This window comes from Falco cherrug, chromosome 3 (genome assembly GCF_023634085.1).
Source record: "Falco cherrug isolate bFalChe1 chromosome 3, bFalChe1.pri, whole genome shotgun sequence".
Classification (NCBI taxonomy): domain Eukaryota; kingdom Metazoa; phylum Chordata; class Aves; order Falconiformes; family Falconidae; genus Falco; species Falco cherrug.
Window position 1 is genome coordinate 107,341,576 of NC_073699.1, and position 22,296 is coordinate 107,363,871.

Here is a 22,296-nt window from a genome sequence, read left to right on the forward strand (position 1 = left end):
GGGCTTCCAGGCCCACCCGATGTATTTTGGCTATCAAAGAAGAGCGGAAAAAAGCTCCAAGGAACCGAGACCAAAACGCGAGGAAACCCAAAATGAAATGAGAGTGGCTGTACATTGTGAAGGACCCTTGCTTAAATAAAAATAAAAAGAAACAAAAAGAAAGGGCCAAGGAGACTCTGTTGCATTTCAGCAGCCGAGGATTTGGCACAGAGTTCGTGCACCCCTTTGACCATGCCCAGGTGAGACTGACCAATGTACCAATTTCAAAAATGTTGGCAACTATCCCCAAGCTCAGCTGTAATAACAACTTGTCAGGTTTTAAATCATAAGAATCCTAAACCATTCTGTGTTTTACAACAGCTCTAATAGATACTGAAATTGTGGTTTAGAAAGTAGCTGAAAGCAAACAGGACCAAGAGGTGAATACCAGAGCAATAAAAATCTGTGTGTTCCTGCACTTGTGTGTTGCACATACGCAAGCTGAAATCTCACGCTGAATTATGGAAAGTTAAATATCTGTCACGCACAGCGAGAAGCACACGTCACGGGGTTGCTGGCGGGTGCTGACCACTCCCCAGCGCAGAGCACTCGCAGCTCCCATTACTTTCACTGGGAACTAGTGACCCTCAAAAGCCTTTTGAGAATTAGGCCACGAAACCTTCAGAGCTGTAATATAAATATGATGGTGCTAAATGCCTTAAAAACCTTCATGAAACACTGCTGCTTCCAAATGAAGACACTTAACTATAATTATTATATGCAAAAAACCCCTTAAATACAATTGGTTAAGTATGTGCATTCAGAGTACATAATCCACCCGTTCAACATGACCATAAACGTAGAAGGGGAAAAAAAACTAAAATGAAGTGCAAATTGGGCTGTGGTATAGTCCTATATAAACAGGCTTAAGAGTCAGGAATTCCTGAGTCTGAATCTAAATGCCAACACAAGCTTCCTTTTGTTGGTTTGGACAGATCCACACTCAAGGGGCAAGTTCTGTTTTTCAAACTGTATTTGTTGGGGTTTTTTTTCCTTTCAATTCATAGCCAATCCCAAATTTCAAAATTCTTAAGAGAAGAGAATTTCTGTAAAAAGTATTTCATACATATTAAAAAATGGCACTTCCACAGGAAAGCATTGGTGGCTGTTTATCTAACTGTTCATTCAGAATATTGCAAAATGGCTGATTTTTGACAAGGTGAAATATTTTTTCAGTTTCCTTCTATTACAGAACTTCTGGGGAAACAAGCCCTGATTTCATGATGAGGTTTTGTTTCAATGAAACCATCTCCACCCTCAAATTATCAGAACATTTACGTGTGGAAAAAGGTATTTTAGCAGTAATAGGGGATTAGGAACTCTTTTTAGATGGTATCATCCATCCTTCCTTCACACCGGACTGTAAAAAGGAAAGATGGTTACGTCCAAAATGCAACAGCATGGGAGTAAGTTCTGCCACAGCCACTCTGCCTTAGGCTGGACATGACCCATAGCCTGAACGTCCCACATTTCCTATTTGCCCCTGTCAGTAGGACAGGTTGGCAGTCTGACACTGAGATAGTTTGGGTATTTGGCAGGGTGTGGTGAGTATTGTGTGCTTGTGGGGGCAGAGGCTAGAACCCAAAACCTCCTGCTGCCAAAGCCATTGCCACGGCTCCGACAGAGCCTTCAGAAACCTTCCCGGGCTACGGAGGAAATGCCAAAATCCTTCTTCTGCATTCCCAGTTGGGAATGAAAACTGCTGCCACCACCTTTCTAGATGGACACAAGTTCAGCAGCTGGCTTGGGCACGCTGGCACACTGCAAGCTCTGAGGGGCAAAGTCCTGTGAGCTCACCCCGCAGCACGAGGAGAACCCGATGACTGCAACATCGCGATGTAAATAGTACCTCTTAATTAAATGAGAAAGGAAGAAAGAGGGAAAGTTAAGTACCAGATGCGATGTTTATTAATAAGAATAACAAAAGATACTTTGAAAATCTACTCATGGGGTAATTTTAGCTCAGGCTGGACTTCATCTTATGCGAATGCCATAAGACTAAATATAGTGCTTGACGTGTACAGTGGGCTGCACTTTTGCAGTTAACACAGATGTTCTTAAATGTACTCAAAATTTACACCATATGCTTTTTCTATCAACTGATATGTTGATTTTAGCCAAAAAAAGACAACATGTCAGCAGCAGCCACGTCAGGAAAACTTGTGTTTCAGGAATCTGGTTGGAGGTGTATCTCCTCTGACTGTTGATGAATTTCACTGCATTTCATTTCCTGGATTCAGCAAACTGGTGGCAACAGAATCCTGACTTAGTTACATTAGTTAGGGATGTGCTATAATTTTTGCAAAGCCTCCTGAATGTATACTAAACATGTCAAGTAACACCATGTGATTCTTTTTGAAAAACAGTTTACAAGCTGGCATTCTCCAGCTGCAGTTAGCCCTAATTTGATTACATTACCGAGACAGATCACAATGAGCTTATGTAAATAGTAACGTTATCCATTCATTCTGTGAGCTCAGATAAACTGTCATTCAAAAAAAAAAAAAAGAAAAAAAAAAAGAAAGAAAACTTGAATAAGCATGGCTTGATGCATTCAGCAAACTAACGGTGAAGATGGCAGACTAGAACCTGCCCCTGCTGTATCACTTATTTTTAAGAAGTATTTCCACATCTGCTCTGAGTTGGAAACAGAAAAGAATGCCCAATAATTCCACAAAAGTCAGTGTGCAGATACTAGCACTTTTTTCAATAACTTGTTCTTCATTATCATCTGACTCTTTAGTAAGACCTCAATACATCACGGCTGAAGTCAGTGAGATGTAAAGTTAAGCCAGCATGTCAATGTTTACATCAGTGCCCAGGCACCTGCCCTTGAAGCCCACGCTCTCCAAGCTATCCTGCCCTACACCCACACTGTAGAGCCCCTTGCACCCCCATCCCTGCTCAGCCTAGGTCAGCATTACAGGGGCATCGCTTCCAACTCCATAACCCAGGCTGTGCCACCCACGCTGTCTTAAACCTGCCCCTTCTTCAGGGGGCAGCATGCAGCCGGATCATAAAAAAACTTACCTTGAAGACACTTCTTTAGCCTTAAATTAGCTGAGGCGCTGTGATTCTTACTTGTGCCCAAGTTCACGTTAATACTTCAGACGAAAGCACAGATTATGTGTCTACTGTGTCTAATTTGCTGTTGTTAATAGGTAACTTACTCCGCTTGACTGAGATGCGATGACTATACTGTCTGCACCGTCACCCGGTGCACATGGGAACAGCAGGACCTGCAGAGCAAACATCTTCTTCCAGCCACCTTGTTACAGGCTTTAAAATCCGCCTCAGCCGTGCTGCTGAGAAGCAGTCACACCAGCACAGCGATCATACCAACCCGACACTGGGCGTCCTAATCCTGGTTGGTACCCTCCACCTCCAGGACATGGTCCCTAAGTATAAAAACCCACCTGCCCAGCTGCGGTACGCATCCCTGCATCCCTACAGCACATAGCATCCCCAGGGAACGGCCACTCCTGCCCAGCATGCAGGCAGCAGCTCACCTGCTTGCTGTACCTCTGCTCCAGTTCAGCTCCGACACTGTTACTAAGCTACAAATCTTGTTCTTCATCATTTCCATTAATTATTCCTTTAAAAGTTGCCTCCTGCAAACTCCAGAGAGTGCTAGCCCTGACCCAGTCAGGTGTTTCAGCAAGTAGTATCGGTGATATTGATAGAAACATTCACATACATAAGGGCTTTTCCAGAGGCCTGCAGCACAAAGCACCTTACGGGATGCACCTTATGGGATACAGCCCTCCAAGCACAGAGGGTATCAAAAATGAGGATCAAAATGAGTATCAAAGAATCAAAAATTAGTACCAAAACTCATCTCGGGTACTGGGCAGACATTCCCACCTCCAGGTGCCCTGCGCTGTGCTGCAGCACCTCAGCCTCCATGGAGAACCGGCAATGTTCAGGATGCACAGGCTGGAGTTGGGATATAGGGGTTTTGGTACAAAAAAATGAATCTTCTTTTCAACTGGCTGCTAGTACACGTTGGCTCACTTGGCTCTAACACATACAGAGACTCTTCATTACATCTGTCTGTATCTAGCTTTCGCAAAAATCACAACAGCATTCTCACTCCCTGGCGCCCAAGGACAATTTTACCAAAAAACCCAAACAAAAAACCAAACAAATCACATGAAGTATTTTTCATTGTTACTATTTGCCTGAGACATGAAAAGCCATCATTCGTTATATTGACAAATGCTCTTGCTGTAGCAATAAAGAGCTAATCAACTCTGCCATTAACAGCTCTGTAGATTGCAAATAGTGAATGCACGCACAGGAAAGCGTTTGTTTATTTATTAACACTTTGCCAATTTTGAAGTGAAACCAAAAAACTGATTTGTGCAAAGCATAACACTGACGGAACAGCTGTTGCTTTTCTAGTTCTTCCGTGAAGTCTGGCGTTCTACGTGAAGGTCTCCTGCAGCATCTAGCTGGGTTATCAAAGCCTCACTGCTGCTTTGCAGCACACCCTTCCATCGCACAGGCTAGGAGCATCACCGACCAAATACAGACACTACCCTGGGCACCACAGACCTTCCAAACAGCACACAGAACCAACCCAAGATCTGTCAATCAATCATTATATAAATATGAAAAAATTAAACAGAAAATTGGGTGAGTTCTGAGCTCTCTGTGAAAGGAAAATATCTACTTGAAAAGCCTATAATTGAGGTCCAAAGACTGAGTTGCCTGAAGTTATATGGTAAATCAGTGGCAAAATTCTTTCGCCTTCACTAACAGACTATGGAGCCTGCCAAATGAATAAACTGGAATAATTAATAATCCGATCTATTGTCACCAAAGCTATCAAGTCCTGAAATACAAACAGGACTATTGGTTATCTTCTCTGCATTAATGTTATATGGGTGGCCAAACAGTGCTTCATGAGCGACAACAGCCTGCGCAAAAACCGTTAAGGGTGTTAATCCAGTTCATGATGCTGTTTGAGTATTGGCAGGGAATGAGCTGGCTTAATATTAATTTTGATCCAGATGCTTTCCGTGTAAACATTTTCACCTTCAGTGTTGTATCTGTTTTTACCTCCCAGCACAAAGAGACACTCCTCATCTGAGCTTCCTTAATGTCCTTAAACACTCTCATGATTAATGCCCATTTTTGATACTTGATGCTTTTGTCTTTATAAATATAACGTCACCCAGTTAGGAAAGCCTTGCCCAGGAATGCCTTCAGATGATCATCCCAAGACCCCCCAAGGTGGAGCTATGGAAAAGGTCAGAAATTATATACGCTGACGTAGGCCAAATGAGTTGATGAAAAAGCACTGTAATGCTATTTATGCAGACAAGATTAATTCTGATGGTAACCGACTTCAAAGGAACGCTGGTGCACGAGGACATAAGAACCATATAAGAGTGGTATTAAAGAAAACAGATATAAAATACACATGAACCTAATTTGGGATTGCCAGGTTTACATTGTGTTTCTTTACTGTCATTTGGTTTTTCCACTGGGAAGCTGTCCCATCACTGCACAAACTGCTGAAGAATAAGCCTATTGAAACCTGTCAACCTCCTTTGCAGTTTGGAGCAAGAAGGATGAGCAAGACAGGCTTTTGAAAACAGCAAATAGCATGGCATGGGCTCACCCTGGTGATAACTGTAAGCGTGTTGTTAAACTCTGCATTCAGGAGCTGGAACGGTCCTTTAAACCGCACCGGCTAACAACGCCACAATAGCTAAGTCACAAAGATGATGTTCTTTCATAGTAAAGCCAGAGGGAGAAGGGACCCGTGGAAAACCATTTCAGTACTTAAGTATTTTTTCTATTAGCCATATTTTTAAAATACAGGGATTTCAGAGCACTTTCTGGCCACAAATTTACCCAAATTTTACTTTTTCTATAGTACGTAAATTTGTGAAGCCCTATTAACTTGAGGAAATTTTCAATATCCTGCCTTGGGAATTTGAAACAAATGTGCCTGGAATTAAGAGGAAAGGGAGGAAAGCTCTTGTCTGAGAGGAAGAATTTCCTTTCCTGGCTGGTGAGTGAAGGAGGATGAACAGCACTACTCTGACTGGCAAGAAACAAGCCAAGGGCTGAAAAGAATATAAAGAATAAACCAACCATTCACTGCTAAGGGCAACCCCAGCACAATTGGGAACACTGTAGAGCAGCCAAACTGTGGTTTGCGGACCAGTAACAGTCTGCAAAGCTGTGGTATGCACTCCACAGCCCGTTTTATAACCATTTATTTTTCAGCTGAAAGTCTGAACAAAAAGGTGGTACAGCACTGCACGAAAAACATGCAAAATTAGGAGGGGTTCATGGCCCAAATTTCTGGTAACCTGCCGCAGGGAACACCTCTGCACTTGCTCACACCTTATGTCCTGCACGGCTTTGCAGAGGAATTCTTCCTGCTTGCCAGCTCTCAGGAGAACAAACTGCAGTTTACAGAGGTAAATCATTACAGGTTATTCCAAGGGGCTTTCAAGAGAAAAGAACATCCTAAGTCATCTTCTAGTAAGAAACAGAACCTTCTTATAACATGAAACATCCTTCTACGCATCCACAGAGGTGCAGGAAAATGCCAGGGGTAGTTAATATTAAGAAGAATGAACATCAAACATTAAGAACGTGCTTAAAGACAAAGACAACAAGACAGAAAATAAACACGCAATTTACATACATGGTATCACAACGTCTGTATCACTTTTTAAAGACAGAACTCCTCCGTGGCATTGCGATCAAGTTCAGCTGCAAATACCAGGAAGTTAAACAGAATCTAATGGAGAGCATTTGTAATAACTTCAATAAGCTGAGGACTTGAGACTTTCAGCCAAGACAAATAAGAGAGGGTACTGATTAGTAAATGTCACCGTTTCTCTTGCCAAGCACTCAGGGACTGGTGATAGGAGAGTATTAAATATAATCTCACAGTCTTTAGGGGCTCTTTGATTTTATATTGCATTCTTATCGAGTCCTTAAAGTCCAGTGTTAATGAGCATGAGAAATCTGCTTGATAGTTTGGCAGTTTTGCTAAAAGAAAATATATTTCATTCATTACATGTGTTCCTTGGATCCAAGTTAGAGATGCATTTTCCTTCCATAGGACACCACGGCTAACCTGTCCCTACTCTTCCTCTCCACTTCAGCAATCCAACATCACCTTTAGCAACCGTCTATTTACTATTACAATTCAAAGGAAATACCTTAGTCTTACCAACTACAGAGAATGAGATCTTTAAGGACCCTGGAGTGGAGATGAAACATTTACGTAGGAAGTGCACACCCACTGCATCCCCCTGTTCCAGTGTATAGTGATTCCTGAAGGCAGAGTAAGTCCCAATTAATAACAGAAGCCTGCAAGTCTATTGTCTAGTATTTTGCTCATTTCTTGAAACACCTCCCAGCAAAGAAATATGTAACTGTACACACAATGAAGAAAAAAAACATTAAATTAATCATGATTTTCTATTTTAAATACGCTTACCAATATTAAATTGAACTCCCTTTTTCCTGAAGGGACATTCCATTATAAAACTGAATTCTGAAAAGATGAAAGGGACACTTCTCTTCGTGTCTAGCACTGAGCAGTGTGTACAGTCTGTGGATTAAACCAGAAGTTGTAAGTATTGAATTGTATCTATTGAATTGTATCTATATTTGCTCAGTTTGCTCACCTTCAAACCTGGGAACATGCTGAGCAGACTTCTATACTAAATAAAATATGAGATTCACTGAGACAACGTGCTTCTGAACTGCAAACCCGTTACATCTCCACTCTAACCACAGAGAAAATAGTAGTAGAACAGAAGCTTAGGGTCATCAACTCTAAATTCTGTCTGCCACAGAACTACATAACACAATCACTTAATGTAGCTAGAGCTATTTATTATCTGAGCAAAAAATCATCTTGAAGAGTGAAGTGTAATGTTTTGGTTAACAGATAAAGCTCTGCTGTTTGCAGCAATGTAAATGGATTGGACGGTTAGCTTTAGTCATATATGATCCATCTAGCCTTTATTCTCGACCCTTTTTAGTTATAAAAATGACCTTGATATTGACAGAATAATATAAATGAACTTACTCTGTACTTCATATATTGATAACCTGTTTGTTAAGATGATCAGTAATAATCATAAGTAAATAAAGAGAGATCATACATCTTCTTGTAATGGCAATGCTGACGTGCACTTGATCTGACGTATGGGGACCTCTGGGCTTCAGCTGAAGAGCTCATAGTTCATATTAAATTGCAGCCTTTCTATCCAGGACACACATTGACATATGAATCTATAAAGGCAATGCACTCAAACCTTAATATCTAATCCTACCTGTTATGACTAGGGTATCTTGGAAAATACCCTCAAAGGGAAGAAGTGTATTGAAATGGATTCAACAAATATACCACCTAGTCCCTAGAACAACTCATTACTCGAACTCCAGTCATGTATGCCTCCCTTTGGGTGAGGTTCACAGACAGCTCATCAACTGGTTTGCCTCATTCTTGGTATCACTGAGGTGGCATTCATTTCCAGTTCCATTGGCAAGACTTCAAAGACTCCTGCCCTTCTCCCTGCAGCAGCAGAGGTTAAGTCCCTTCCAACCTATATGGTGACATCAACACTATTTCTTTTTTCTTACAAAATCCCCTTCATTGTAGCCTATTGATGCTGAAACTGACGAGCACCAATACTGTAGGAAACAGGGAAGCCTCAGCACTTCCATCTCCCTGTACACACAGTTGCCAAAGAGAAGGACTAGGATTAAATGCACCCAGGTAAAAGGTTTTCTTCCTCGGGTCTCAAGATACAGAGCAGGGCCAGCTGGCTTTGCCTTCTTCTGTCACCCATGCTGAACGACACAGCCTCCATCCTTATTAAAATGTAATAATTACAGTTAGGACTTTGAGAAAGAACAGAGAAAAATGACATAATTTCATTCTCTTCCTCACAGCTTAAAAAGACACTGATAAGAATTACAAACTGGTTTACCGCTTTTCAAGAGTATATAATGGATAATTTTTTTTCACAGGCATGCTCGCCTGTCTTGGTTCAAAAGGCAAGTCTTCCCTCTGCTCAAGTAACACACACCTTTGTGAGCTCACTGAAAGTGTTCTAAGTTCTCTACATGCCAGTATGTCAAATCACAAGCACAAACATAAAACATAAAAGCCAACCGGCGAACCACCGCGTACAGAATTTGCCCAAAATCCAGCTCCATAAACCGCAGCTGTATCTAGAGCTTATCCTCGGTTCCATCAAAATAATGGCCTTCGATGTAACCACTATAGTGCACCAAAGCTAAATAGCTAAGCTGTGACATGTAGGTTTTTGATCGTTAATCACACTTGAAGGAAAATAAAGCCAATATGCAACGTTCCCACCAATTTCAAAAGTCTAAAGTGGGAAATGCACTGTCTCATTTAGCAGCTTAGTTTTGCTGCTCACACTGTGAAAGGACCGAATGAAAACAGCAGCCTTCCTAATGGCTGGTACCGTCCAGGGGGAGCATAGGCTGTCTGGGAATGTATCCCCGCCTGGCACTCAGACAGAAAGGATGGGATATGTCAATTTGATACCCATCAGCAGGATAACCTAACTGTCACTTTAACATGACAAGGTCACAGACAGCCAGTGTGCTGCAGCAAGAAAAATGGCCCATTAAAGCTCGAGAAGAACTGGAAGAGAAACATAAGGCTGATTTTGAGATGTTCGAATCCTGTTTATTTTAGCAGAAGATGCAGATACTTCGTGCTTCTTTGCAGGGATGACCTTTTCTGAAAGAATAAGACGACAACGTTCACTAGCATAGCCACCGCGGGTGCCTGCCACAGACAGCTTGAAGGAAGTTTACATCACTTAACTCTCAGTTAATTTAGCAAAACAGGGCTTTGATAAACTGCAGCTATGAAGAGCCTTGCACGGGCTCTAAACAGGAGGGGAATATTCTGTACTGGTGTGTTTCTTCCATGGTATGAGTTGTGTTAACCACACAGGTTAAGAAGGAACAGCTTCTGCTGTTGTATATGCCACTCATCCTCAAGATGCACTGCCGCTCAAATACAGAAAAAGTACTTACTCTGAGTTAGTAAGTTAACTTGGAGAGGAGTTCCCCGTAAGTGATGTTCTGTGCAAGGAAAGAGAATGATAGAGGGACAGAAAAGGGCACTTTGTCTTCCTTTATTCAGAAGTCATATTAAGCAAATGATACTCTCTATAAAGTAAATATGGAATTATTGTGTGGACTAACTTCAGACATCAGCACAATCAGTTTCTTATTCAAAAAGCGTAGGGTGTTTTATCTGTATTGATAGGGGGTGCCAGGTGAGCTCCCTTTTAAGAGCTGTAGAAACAATCTCAGACAGAACTGGATAATATTATGCTTGGAGTGATAATATTGTGTTTGGAAAAGGTCAATATTTTATTTAATCAGCCAGACAGAGAGTGGGTGGCAATGTCAATGCATTTTCTTGAGAGAGGAATTCAGGGAGTCCAAATGGAAATAAGTTTCTGGTTTTTTCTCAGGCTGCTGATGTCTTCCACAGGTGGGAATCTGTGTTTAGAGTGTCCAAGGGTTGGACACTCATACATCAGGGCTGGGTGTAGCTCCAGTGCTGCTTCGGGGGGAATGCCATCCTGAGGATCTGTAGCTTCACTTTGCATCTAGTTTGTAAACCAGCTATGTGTCAGGCATTGACAAATAAGAGAATTACAACTGCAAGCTAAAAAACATTAAACCTAAGGTAATCTTTAATCTTTAGAGCATCTGTATAAACTACAAATATGAATCACTCCTCAAAATAAATCTATGACTGCACATCGTGTCATGAGCTTAGAAGGAAGTTTTCACTTTCTCAAGTATACAACACAGTCACTGAGACACAGACTGTTAGTTGGTTTGGTCCCATTTCCAAAACTTTCTAAAACAGGTAGTAAAAAGACATCCAGAGTGAGGAGAGAGAACTTTTATCTATGTAGATATCTGGCATTTGTCCCAAGTAAGCTTCTAGAAAGGATGGAACCCTAACAGTAAATCCCTCAAAAGCCCCTCAAAGGCTTTTAAAGTAATTCCTGGGAGAGACTAAAACCTGCTGGTGAGAAGTGGAAGGATGCACTGAGCCTCTCAGGAACTTCAAAGATGAAGGAATGTGGAGGTTTTAGCTCATTATGATCCCTTACACTATGGATCCCATGAGCACCTCTTCCACCAAGTTCCAGGCAGCATATTCTGGCCAGAGGAGCTTCTGCACTCTCTACACAAGCGGGAGGCATCCCTCTCAGAAGCTCAAACCTGCTGCTTTCCTCTTCCCATGCAGCACCAGAGAAAGACTAACCACAGCTGAAACTCTCCCGCAACTGGTGCCAGATGTAGCTCAATACCCTCTGTACCACACACTGCACTGCAGAGAAATGGACAAACCATCCTGAGCCGTGGATTATGAGTAAGATTTAGAAGCTTTTGCTTAAGCTTCTGTCCCCACACTAAATCCCATAGCAAAAGCACTGAAGATCTGTTTCTTTCCCTTCCCTTTGTTTCAGATAGCATCCCAGGTATCGTTTGGCACCTACCCTCGCCTTTCCCAGTGAACACAGTGAAGAAAGGAGGCCTGAAGACTAGAACGGGCAACAGACTGTCGGCACCAGTGCCACGGTGCACGAGAAGAGGTGCAGCATCAACCTGTCCTGCATCCTCTGCACTCCAGCCTTACAGGAACTGGCAGTCACGTATCCTTATTGTCTATGCTCCTCAACATATATTTTTCTTTTCTCCAAACTGAACAGTTCTACACATAGTCCTTTCCAGCAGGTCTTTCCACAGCATAATTCATTCTTCTGCTCTGCCCTTCAGCCTCCTTCTGCCAAAGTGTAATTTGGGGCAGCACTCAGACGGTTTTCCAGGGCAATGGCATCCTCCCATCTGTTTATATAACAATTCCCTTTTCAATGGGACTTGAAAGAATGTGTTCTTTACACATTCTCACATTATATCTGCCTTTCCAGACAGCTGTTGAACTCACAGCAGAGACTTTTCGGGCATTGGGGAGGGGGCTGTTTTACTTTAAAAGTACATACAATAAATCAGCGATAGGATATGTGAAAACTGAGGTAGACAGTAACACCACCCTCTCCACCAGGACTGATTCTGGCCTCCAGGACAGAAATGGGCTTTTATTCCCCAACAGAGAGGCCAGTCCTAATCTAGGCAGAACACTGATTAAAAGAGCCAGTGAATAACTAGGGAAATGAGCTTACAAATACAGTGAGCACTTCATTTCTTGAGGTCGGAGAACATGACCATTATCTGTCTGCTCACGTTTTCTTGATTACACATCTTCTCTGTAAAAAGACCTCACAGCCAGCACTTCAAACAGACACCTGACAAAACGCTTCCCTCAGCTTTGACCATGATTCTCAAGCAACAGTCCTAGCTGTCAGAGCGGTGGCTCAGAAAATTCTGAAATCTTTGCAAAAGACTTTCCTGAAGTAAGCCAAAATGCTACCAGATTTTTTTTTTTTATTTCATATGTTATCCTTAGTAACTCCAGTTGTTTGCTATCAGAATTAAAATGGATTCTACAGTTGGAGCTTCATTCAGAACAGTAGCAGGAAAAAAAAAAAAAGGACTTTTTTTTCATTAGAAGTTCTGAAAAGCACACACAGCTCTTCTTGTTATTAAACACTCCGAGTTCTGATGAAAAACTTGGGAGATCCAGCTCTGAGTATTGATTAAAAGGAGTTTTTTCATCTTATGCCAAAAAGAACATTGAGGTTAAAAGATGGCTCCATACATGAACTTGCCAAATAGCATTTCTGTTTATGTCTTAAAAACTACCACCTATAGATCACAGACAAATGTCCATAATGTATCCAGATGCGGGAAACAAAATGTATTTAAGCCATTGAAGAGGGTTTAATGAAGTAAAGCATTTTTTTAACTGCCAGCCCAAAGTAAATAATCACTGATTTGAGTACAGTTAAGAGATCCTGTCTTACTCACCAAATAATCTGAATGTGCCATCAAGGAAACTCTTGCTTTGTAGGAAGAACAACACAGCAGTTTCACATTCTCCTAAACTTGGTTCTTGTCTTCCTCAACACCCTAAACCTCTTGGGACTGAGAAAGCGTAAAGCAAGCACTGCAAAAGCAACAAACTCCCTAGCGCTTGTCAGTCCCTACTGCTGGGTCACCAGGGTCAATTGGTCCTGCTTTGACTTAAGGAAGGGAAGGATGAACTCATTAGCGAAAGGCTGTGATAATTTCCCCCTGTTTGCCCATGGCACCTGTTGGGACCAAGTGGGAAACGGACCAAAACCTGCCAAGCTGGATGGTCCTGGCTGTTCCAGGACCACAAACAGATGAACAGCTGTAAAATGAATATTGTAGCTTTTACAGAGAAAAATATGGTCATCTTCAATGGAACGTTCCTATGTTTCTTGTTGAAGGCTTATCTACTGCTATGAACATTTGGCATCATACTGTAGATCGTGCTAACATTCAGACAGTTCCATAAGGGACTCTGAGGCTCAGGATGAGTTTGTGGTGTCTTCAGTTTCTCAAAAGACACCACGTCATCACACTCTTCCATACCAGGCTTCCTAAATACCACCACTGTATTTAAGATGTGCCTTTTTATAACGCAGAAGCAATGTGCATTTTAATTGTATTTGTTTAAAACAATAAAATAATGATTTCTTGTATTAGGATAAGCAATGGAATAAAGCAGAGAAGCAACAAAAAAACCCCATACTATATTGAATAATTAGCTATTTTGCTATAGCCAAGACTGTCAACTTGACTGTAAATTTATAATACACAACTGTATATACTCCTTCCCTAATGCAGGCAATTCAGCCTTTTGGTTAGAAGAACATTAAAATTATATCCAAAGCAATAATCTGTCTGACATTTTTCTGGGACAAGAGCTTGACTTGATTAAATCACTCACCTTTAAAAGACTTACTTTTACGCTCTCACTTTTGCCAGCAGTGTAATGACAGTGGCATTATCTGCCAGTCTATATGGCGTCTAAATTGTGTTTTAGTTCAAATAAGAAAAAGTGAAAAGAGAACTTTACAACAACGTATCCAGGCTGTACTAGGCAGCAAAAGTACTAAGTGTTTAATTCACTGTTCTGAAAGCAAAAGCTATTTAAGAGAGCCCTAAAAAAAAAAAAAAAAAAAAAAAAAAAAAGGTAAAATACCTGCTTTAACTGATGCATAATAAATGCATGACTCAAACTAATACAGACAATTATGACTCAAACTAATACAGACAATCTAGGTTTTTGGAATCACTTATTCCACAACTCCAAGTTATAAAGATTGGGGGTTTTACATTCTTGAAAGCCTTCCAGGGTGCATCAGAAGCAGCTGTACGCAAGGCAACCCTGGCAGTCCTGGGGGCTTTCCTGACAAGCTCAGCAGATACATCTACTCCATTATTTTATTCGGACAGCACGCTGGATGGTGTGACGCAGGCATTCTACATGGAAATAATTATTCAGGTGAAAAGGAACATTCCTCCTTTACTGGAAAGTAAGCATGAAAGAACATTTCCACCCCTCTTTTGCTCTCAGGGCCTTCTGTCTACACAACCGGTGTAACTTGTACACTGTTTTTCACCTTTGAGGATGCACAACGAAGGGACCAGGTGAGCACAAACAATGGAAGATAGCCAAGGAAGGAACAATCCAGGCTTACTTTTGGTTTTCTCTTGTGCACGTATAAAAAACAATGGTATTTTGTAGAGGGAGATTTGGCCCTGTACAATTGCTGTCCTAAGTCACTCTAAAAGAATACACAAAGCAGCATTTGTGACATTATCTCACGGGCCATAACACCAGAATTCAAGTTATGTGCATTTGAGTTATAAGCTTTTATTTCTCACAGATTTCGCGCAATCTGGTTCAATTATGAATTTGACTGCTTTTTTTGCAGAATATAAAATCCTATCCCTTGCACCACGTAATTGTGTTCCGTGGTAGAACTGGTATTCATCATTGCCCTGCTGTCCCCTAGCCTAAAAGATAAAACATCCACAGGGTAATAAATGTCAAACTATGATTATTGATGCTTTCAATTAAATTGATTATCTATTTGAGGTGTATAGCATGGTGATTTATTGCTGTCTCTTTACGTTGCACTTGGCACAATGGCTTCTCTGAAAGGTGAGCATTTTGACTGTTTCAATAGATTTTCTATTAAATCTGATTTTTCAGAAGTGGCTCACAACCCTCCCAGTGCTTGGTTAACTGAAATGGCACCTGATCGAGTCTGAAATACGCTACCTCTTCCCTGTTATCTTCTGGAGCATGGAGGTTAGGAAGCAGTGTGTGAAAATGGAAAAGGAAAACTTTTAAGTGTTAATGGAAGGACAGAATACATCCTTGATTTACATCCCTCGTTTACAAACTTTTGTTTACAGACTATATTTAGACAAAAAGGGGTGTGTAATCTTGAGCTTTGTTGAGTACTACCCACCTCAACAGAGAGATGAGATGACCTTCGACTCGTCACTGGCATTGTGTTTTTATTAGTTTCAGATAACCGGAGCTATAAAATTCAAAGACATTTGCTCACCAATGATAATCAGCAGCTGCTTCACAAACAACACTTTTGTTAGCTGCATCACGGTTAAGGTGATACAAGTTGACCTTTATCTGATAATTTACTTGAAGAAATGCCTTATGTGGCTGGACAACCTAGCACCAGCTTCCACTGTTGTTGTTTCTCCAAAGCACAGTAGTTTGTTTCAAAAGGCAAATTTGGCTCAAACCCACGTATAGGCTTCACCAAGCTATGCATGCTTTGTGAAATGCAGGAAATTAGCATAAGAAAATCTTAATTCCCTTAATGTGTTCTGCCTAGCTGTGAAGAAAAATATGCAAAATTTATCTTTAAGCAGGTAGACTTAAAAGAATCTCAGCAACAAACTCCACCGTTTTCAGGGACACATTTTTCTCCATTATTCCCCACATCTGATATTTCTAAGTAATGAGGAAGCACCATGTCAGATAACCTTGTGACTGAACTTCCTGGTGCAACACTACCCGCCGAAGTTTCCCACCATTATTATCAGGAGCATCCAGGACAAAAGACCAAAGCCCATCTGCGCTAGCTGATACATAAAATACAAAGATGAGTCTGCCTAAAAGACCTTGCGAAACAAGTAAACATAACAGATAAACATTGAGAACAGAAGAAGAGAAGGATTACTATCCCAATTTTACAGACAAGACTTGAGACAAGAAATTAGGTGACGTGCCCAAATCACACAGTCTCTGGCTTTTAGAAATTGAGTTTCAAGCTCCTTAGACCTAATCTTAACAATAAGGCTGTCATTCCTCCTCAGATGCAAACACCTTTGACCCCAGTAAGCTCAGAATTATACACACATCATTTCAGACTTTGAAGCCTGGCTTATCTCTCTGTAGTGTAACTGTCCCCTCCACTGTAACTAACAGAGATAGCTGAGTAAAAAACAAACAGTCAAGGAAGAAAAAAGAAAAACAAAATCTACAGCTCAGGTCAGAAGCAAGTGTTTTGCATTTGTTACGTTCTACTCTGACCTGCCAAAGCCAAAGTGCTTTGTAGTTTCTGTATGTGTTAGGAATCTATTAAAACCTAACTGAAGCATGACCAGCTTCAGAGAGGAACCACAGCAAGTATCTAACAACCCCATGCAAACCTGCAGAAGAGGTAAGGACAAATACTGATGTAGCATTTCCATTGGCTACTGCTGGCTGCACCTGAGAATGCGGAATGTCATAATCCAGGTTCAAATCCGGTCATCAAACCCTGGCGGATACCAGTTAGGAGTTTCTGATGTACCCCTATTTGAAAAGTCAACTCTTTAATAGCTCAGGTTCATCAGAACATCATTCTGGGGCATCAGCTCAGAAGAACAAGTGACACAATCCCTGCAACCCAAAGGTTTTTATTAAATGTCCCCCTTCAGAGGACTAGACCCACCCCTGATGGACCTGTAAGAGCAGGTAAGAAAAGTATTGCACACTGGTATGGCAGCAGCACCTGCACTGGTTGCCAAAGATGAGGCTTCAGAAAGGCCACTTGGAGATTCCTGCTGCTGGAAGATGTTTTCCAGCACGGGACACGCAGGTCCCCACCACCACCAACCACACACCAGGGGTAGTCAGTGCTGGTTCACTGAACTGTGAAACACTGAGGGGAAAAAAAAAGAAAAAAAAAAAAAAAGAAAAAAAGAGTATGAGGAAGACAACAAGCAACAGGTAATTAGGACAAATCCTTTTTAAAACTACAGATCAAGGCCAGTTTCCTTAACCATTTCTGAACATCAAGGTCATTTCCACAAAAAGATAAATATCTGTACTGTAAAGTTTATGTGGCCAGCCACTACCCCTGCAGCAGAGGTTAGAAAATGTGACATCTGGTTTCCAAAGGATCTCTGTGTGGCCACACACAGTTGTAATTATAGCAACAATTTGTAGAGAACATGAATGTATTTTTTGGGCTTTAAGGATGACACTAAAGGCCTGGAAGGAAAAAAAAGACAACAAAAAAAAAAAAGAAGGAAACCCCATATGATGGAAGGCACCGACTTCCCTCCTTCGCACACATCACGAGCTCCCAGATGCACGGAAACAAATTCAAAGTAACCCTCTGTGGTGAGGGTTACTACATTGCTCTGTGTCCATGGACTGATTGACAGAATGTGCCCGTTGTGATGGGAGCAGCAGCTCGGAGGTGAAGGTGTTTGCATATGTAAAGTGCCTGGACTGCTTCCAGTCCTACAGAACTGAGAAAAATGCAGAGGCACTAAGACGCAGGAGGAACACGGTGTTCAGGCTAATTCTGCCGCCGTGTCTGGCTTCTGGCATGGGGTGTATGTCCATGGCTGCGCGCACAGTGAGAAAGCACACCCCGTATCACTCTTGGCTCGTGCTTGGAGCACTCTCTTTTCACTGGCTGACAAAGAAACAAAAAATGACCAAGTGGCTCAAGGCAACTCAGGGCTTTTTATTTCGTTTGACTTGAGAAATAACTGAATTCCTTCACCCTGAAAAATTTATGAACCATGAGTACCGCTCCCTTCAGCACTGACTGTCCACAAATGCCTTCCTCACTGAAGCAATGCACACAGGAGGTCATGGCAAGCTAGCATGGGGAACTCAGTCCACCACTGTTCACTCTCTGCATTCTTTGGATACCAGGATAATGATTTTAAAAAAAAAAAAAAAAAAAAAAAGGAGTAACTTTCTGAGCCGCTTCCCATAAAAGTTTCTTCTTAAAATTATTTTTCAAATTGCATAGGGCAAAGTTCTGCCCCAAAAAGGCAAAGAAAATGAAAACTGAAATGGAAGCAACTGTGGTTACTTACTCATTCTAGTACAGTCCATGGCTCACAGATCTCTCCACCCAGCCCCAACAAAAACTTCCTAAATCCTCCCAGAAGTTTGAATCACTCTCTCCTTTCCTTTCCTTCCTGTACCAGATGCTAGAATGTGCCTCTTCAAAGGAAGTTAATTCTTGGATTCACCGATGGGCTTGGTTTCATGCACAAAGTGCTGGAGCTCCCTGTTCTGGCAGTAAGCGTTGTGAAAGGCCCGTCTCAAAAAGGAAACACATATTTCGCGTTCCATTCTGTAACATTCAAACCTGGAACCCAAAATAAACTGCTTTTTCTCTCTCCCTTTCTTCATATCAACTAAGTAGTACTGTTTTCATATCAGATCATAAATAACTGCCTGCTGAGATCCACAGGAATGAAAACTGTAAACCGACTCTTAGAAATAGCATCTTCATTCTCGACAGAAAGAAACCATCACATTTGTGCTTCAGTTATCTACTAAAGGCGAGGTCTTTTTCGTCCTTTTTTTTTTTCTTCTTTTTTTTTTTTTAATAGGGACGCATTGAAAATGTTACCGTCTTATCAGGGCAGCTGTACGCAGCTATCAGTAATAACCGTGCTGGCTGGACTGGACTATGCCACAGAGGCACCGAGCAGCATCTGCTCTGTTTAACACACAGGAAGCGCAGGGCAGGTTTCAAGAAGTGCGCAGAGGATGTAATGGAGCCTCTAATGTGTTTAGGTTTCTCCAGCGGAATCCAGTTTTATCAGAAAACAAAGGTCCTGATGGGATTATCAGTAGAAAGAAACCCAGAACCTGTCTAGTTGGGAAAAGGGCTGCGGAGATTGTTATGTCAAGGTGCAATAGCTTCCTTCAGGCAAAACTAAAAGCTACTAATTAGTCTCCTCCACCAAATTAACTGGAATTCTGTGTCCACATGGAAGATTTTTAGCAGAAATAAATCAGTGCTTGCCTCGTGCTGATTCCTTGTAGAAAGGAAAGAGAAATTAAGATGTCTGCCTAGCATACTGAAGTTGCTCTACAAGAGGTACCAGTATCTTAGCGAAATAAAATGTTACTTTCAAGCAGCTCATTAAGAAGTGTACAAAGTTCATCCCTGTTATACATCCAAGTGCTGCACCGCACTGCCCATTATGATGAATCAAACGTCGTCTAAAGCTTACAAGCACTTCACACCTTCAATATCACTGCTCCATCTTCAGCTAATTAGTCCTCGCAATACACAGAATGAGACAAATGGAGGGGTGGGAGCAGCAAGGGGGAAACAGGAACCAAAACAATAAAATAACTTTTTTACAGGCAGATAATAAGATTGCCATTTAGAAAGTAGTAATTATTTTTTAACTTGATCCTTGCCTTGTTCTTTTTTTTCTATAAATGATTAATAAAACAATTATAACAATTCTTTAAATTCAAATACCAGCCTGTATAATATAAAATTGAACCATGTCAATCTGTTAGTCTCAGCTCTGCTCAACGCAGCTGCGTAACAGGAAAACACCAAGGCAAAGCCATAAAAATGAAACCTTCTGAAGCTCTCAGAAAGGTTCAGCAATCACTCATTAGTCAGTGGGGATGATCCAGATCGCTAAAGTTTCATAAAATCCAGCTTTACATGCTGATGAAGGTATTACAGTACACTCAAAAACAGCGTTTTGATTCAAGGGCTCTTGATGACCCCATGAAATAAATACAACATGGGTATTTTAAGGAGAGAACCACAACAGTGCTGAAATACACAGACCGTTTTTTTTTTTATTATTATTTGCCTTCCATATCCTTGCAGACTCGCACTGTTCTCTCCCTACTCCTTTCTCTTTCTACCCCTTTGTCACATTGCTGGAATCCTCCAGCAGTTCTCAAGGATTACACTCTTCACGTGGTAAGACATGTCATACAAATCTGTTCCTCTTACACAAGCAATACCCAGGAATACCACTACTATCGTTAAAAAACAACCACTGCTGCTGTTGGGTGACACGTTGTTTTGTTAAGGATGTAGAGGGGCTGTTCATCAACAGCCTGAGCCTTTCTCCCCAGCACAACATTCACCTTGGTCCACCTACTATCTGTGCCATAACAAAGGGTGCCTGGTTTTATCGACCGGTTCCCAAAGGGGTTGTAGCTGGCTCGGAGTGGCGTCCCACCTCTCGCTGCAGCTGTCTGGGGTCTCTGCCTTCAGACAGAAGCAGAGGATGAGACCATACACTTTGCTGCTGCTGAGCAGAGCCCTCCTCCCTTTTCTCTTCCGTGCCCCCCTTCTGCTGTACCCTACCATCCCCTCACCTCCCCCACAAGCACCAACTAAAAAAGGGAAAGAATGAGAAAGTGAGTACTCTGTAGCTGGCACTGCAGACAATGTATGTCTTGTGTGAGTAATTTAGCACTATGGCCAGTCAATCTGGTTTCTGGGCCCAATGCCCTGACCCTCTTTAGAGCTGCTCTCTCTCTCCAGCACAGTGTGAAACATTTCCTTTCACAGCACTGACACTTTGCAGATTGAGACGTCAGGCCTGTCCAACTGCAGCAAATTAGCAATTTTTCTTTTACTAATTGGAAATAAAAATGTTTGCTAAGGGAATAATTTGTAGGAATGCAGTGTTAGGTTTCCGGCTTTTTATAAGGATGCTTTAAACTTTATACATGTGCACTTTTCTTCTGTTTTGATGCCTTGCACTGTAAATTTTAATAGGTTACTTGACTGTTAACTTTACAGTCTCAGCCTTCCAAAGGATTAAATGAAGTTTTTAATTTATCTTCCTCTCCAAGGCAGCAGGGTCTTCTTAAAGTAGTGCCTAGCACAGCTTGCCCACTTCTCAGCAAGCAAAGAAAGGGAACACAACTTCAAAGGGTTAAAAACATACACGGCTACGTGGCATCTGGATGAACCTTGGGCAGGCGATTTGTTTGCGAAGCCTTCAGTTCACAGCTCTCCAAAGTTCCCCACGAGCATGGTGGAGAGAGATGGGTAGCAGATTCAGGAATGCTTTTCAGCATTAACCTGCCACAAACGGGCAATTTCATAACCCTGAATCCGCATCTTAGCGCAGCAGTTGCACCCCAAACAGACCCGAAGTGTAACGACTGGCCCCTCCATCCCTGCTGCTAGGGAAGAGGGGCAAGGAGGCTCTTCTCTTCCATTTTTGCAGCTCATTTGCATTAATGCAGCTTTGCCCATTTAATGAGGAAATATTAATACTTTGGGCAGGGTTTGGTGGTGACGGTGTCTGGAATTTGAAACTCCTTTCACATGCAAAAGTGGACTGGGGACAGTTTGATCTATTTGATCCTAAAAATCACTGCAGTGAAGAAACGGCATGCAAATGGCAGTCGATAATGACTTCCTCAAATAAAAAAAGTTCTTCAAGAAAGTGGGATCAGGAAAGAGCCTCCTATAATCTAGGAAAACCTGCTAAGAAACTAGAAATTAAAACAAAATGCCCTTTTGCTGAAATACAGTATTTTAGTTTAGCGTGTCTCTCTCCAGTTCTTACAGCGTGTAATGTCTTCCTGCAAACTGCGCTCCAGCAGTAGTACATTAGCTCTTATAACAATGCCAGCACATAAAGAGTTACTGTTCTTTCCCCCTACACCCCCCCCCACACCCCCCCCCCCATAAAGCATTTGACAGCCATGCCTAATAATTCTTTCTGGTGTGGTTTTTCTTTTTCTTGATGTCTTTATGTGAATATGAAGCCAGAGTGAAAGGCTTTGGGTGACCCCCGTGAGAGAGAAAAAGTATGAACTACAGAGAAAAAGAGTGAGATATAGACTCCCTGCCGAGACATAGGCATCTTCTCTGGCAGCTCACAACTTGGCTTCAGAGGGCCTTTGTAAAGGAAAAAGGACTCTTCTTCACTCAGGCTGTGACAATAGGTGTTTTGTCAGAGAGGGACAGGATAAAAAGCAGGGGGTGGGAG

General features: G+C 41.7%; 1 protein-coding gene across 1 annotated transcript in view; it reads right to left on the reverse strand.

Moving 5' to 3' along the window:
- PRDM16 (PR/SET domain 16) overlaps positions 1–22,296 on the reverse strand; it is a 346,351-nt gene that overhangs the window by 171,373 nt on the left and 152,682 nt on the right. The gene's annotated exons all lie outside the window — the stretch shown is intronic.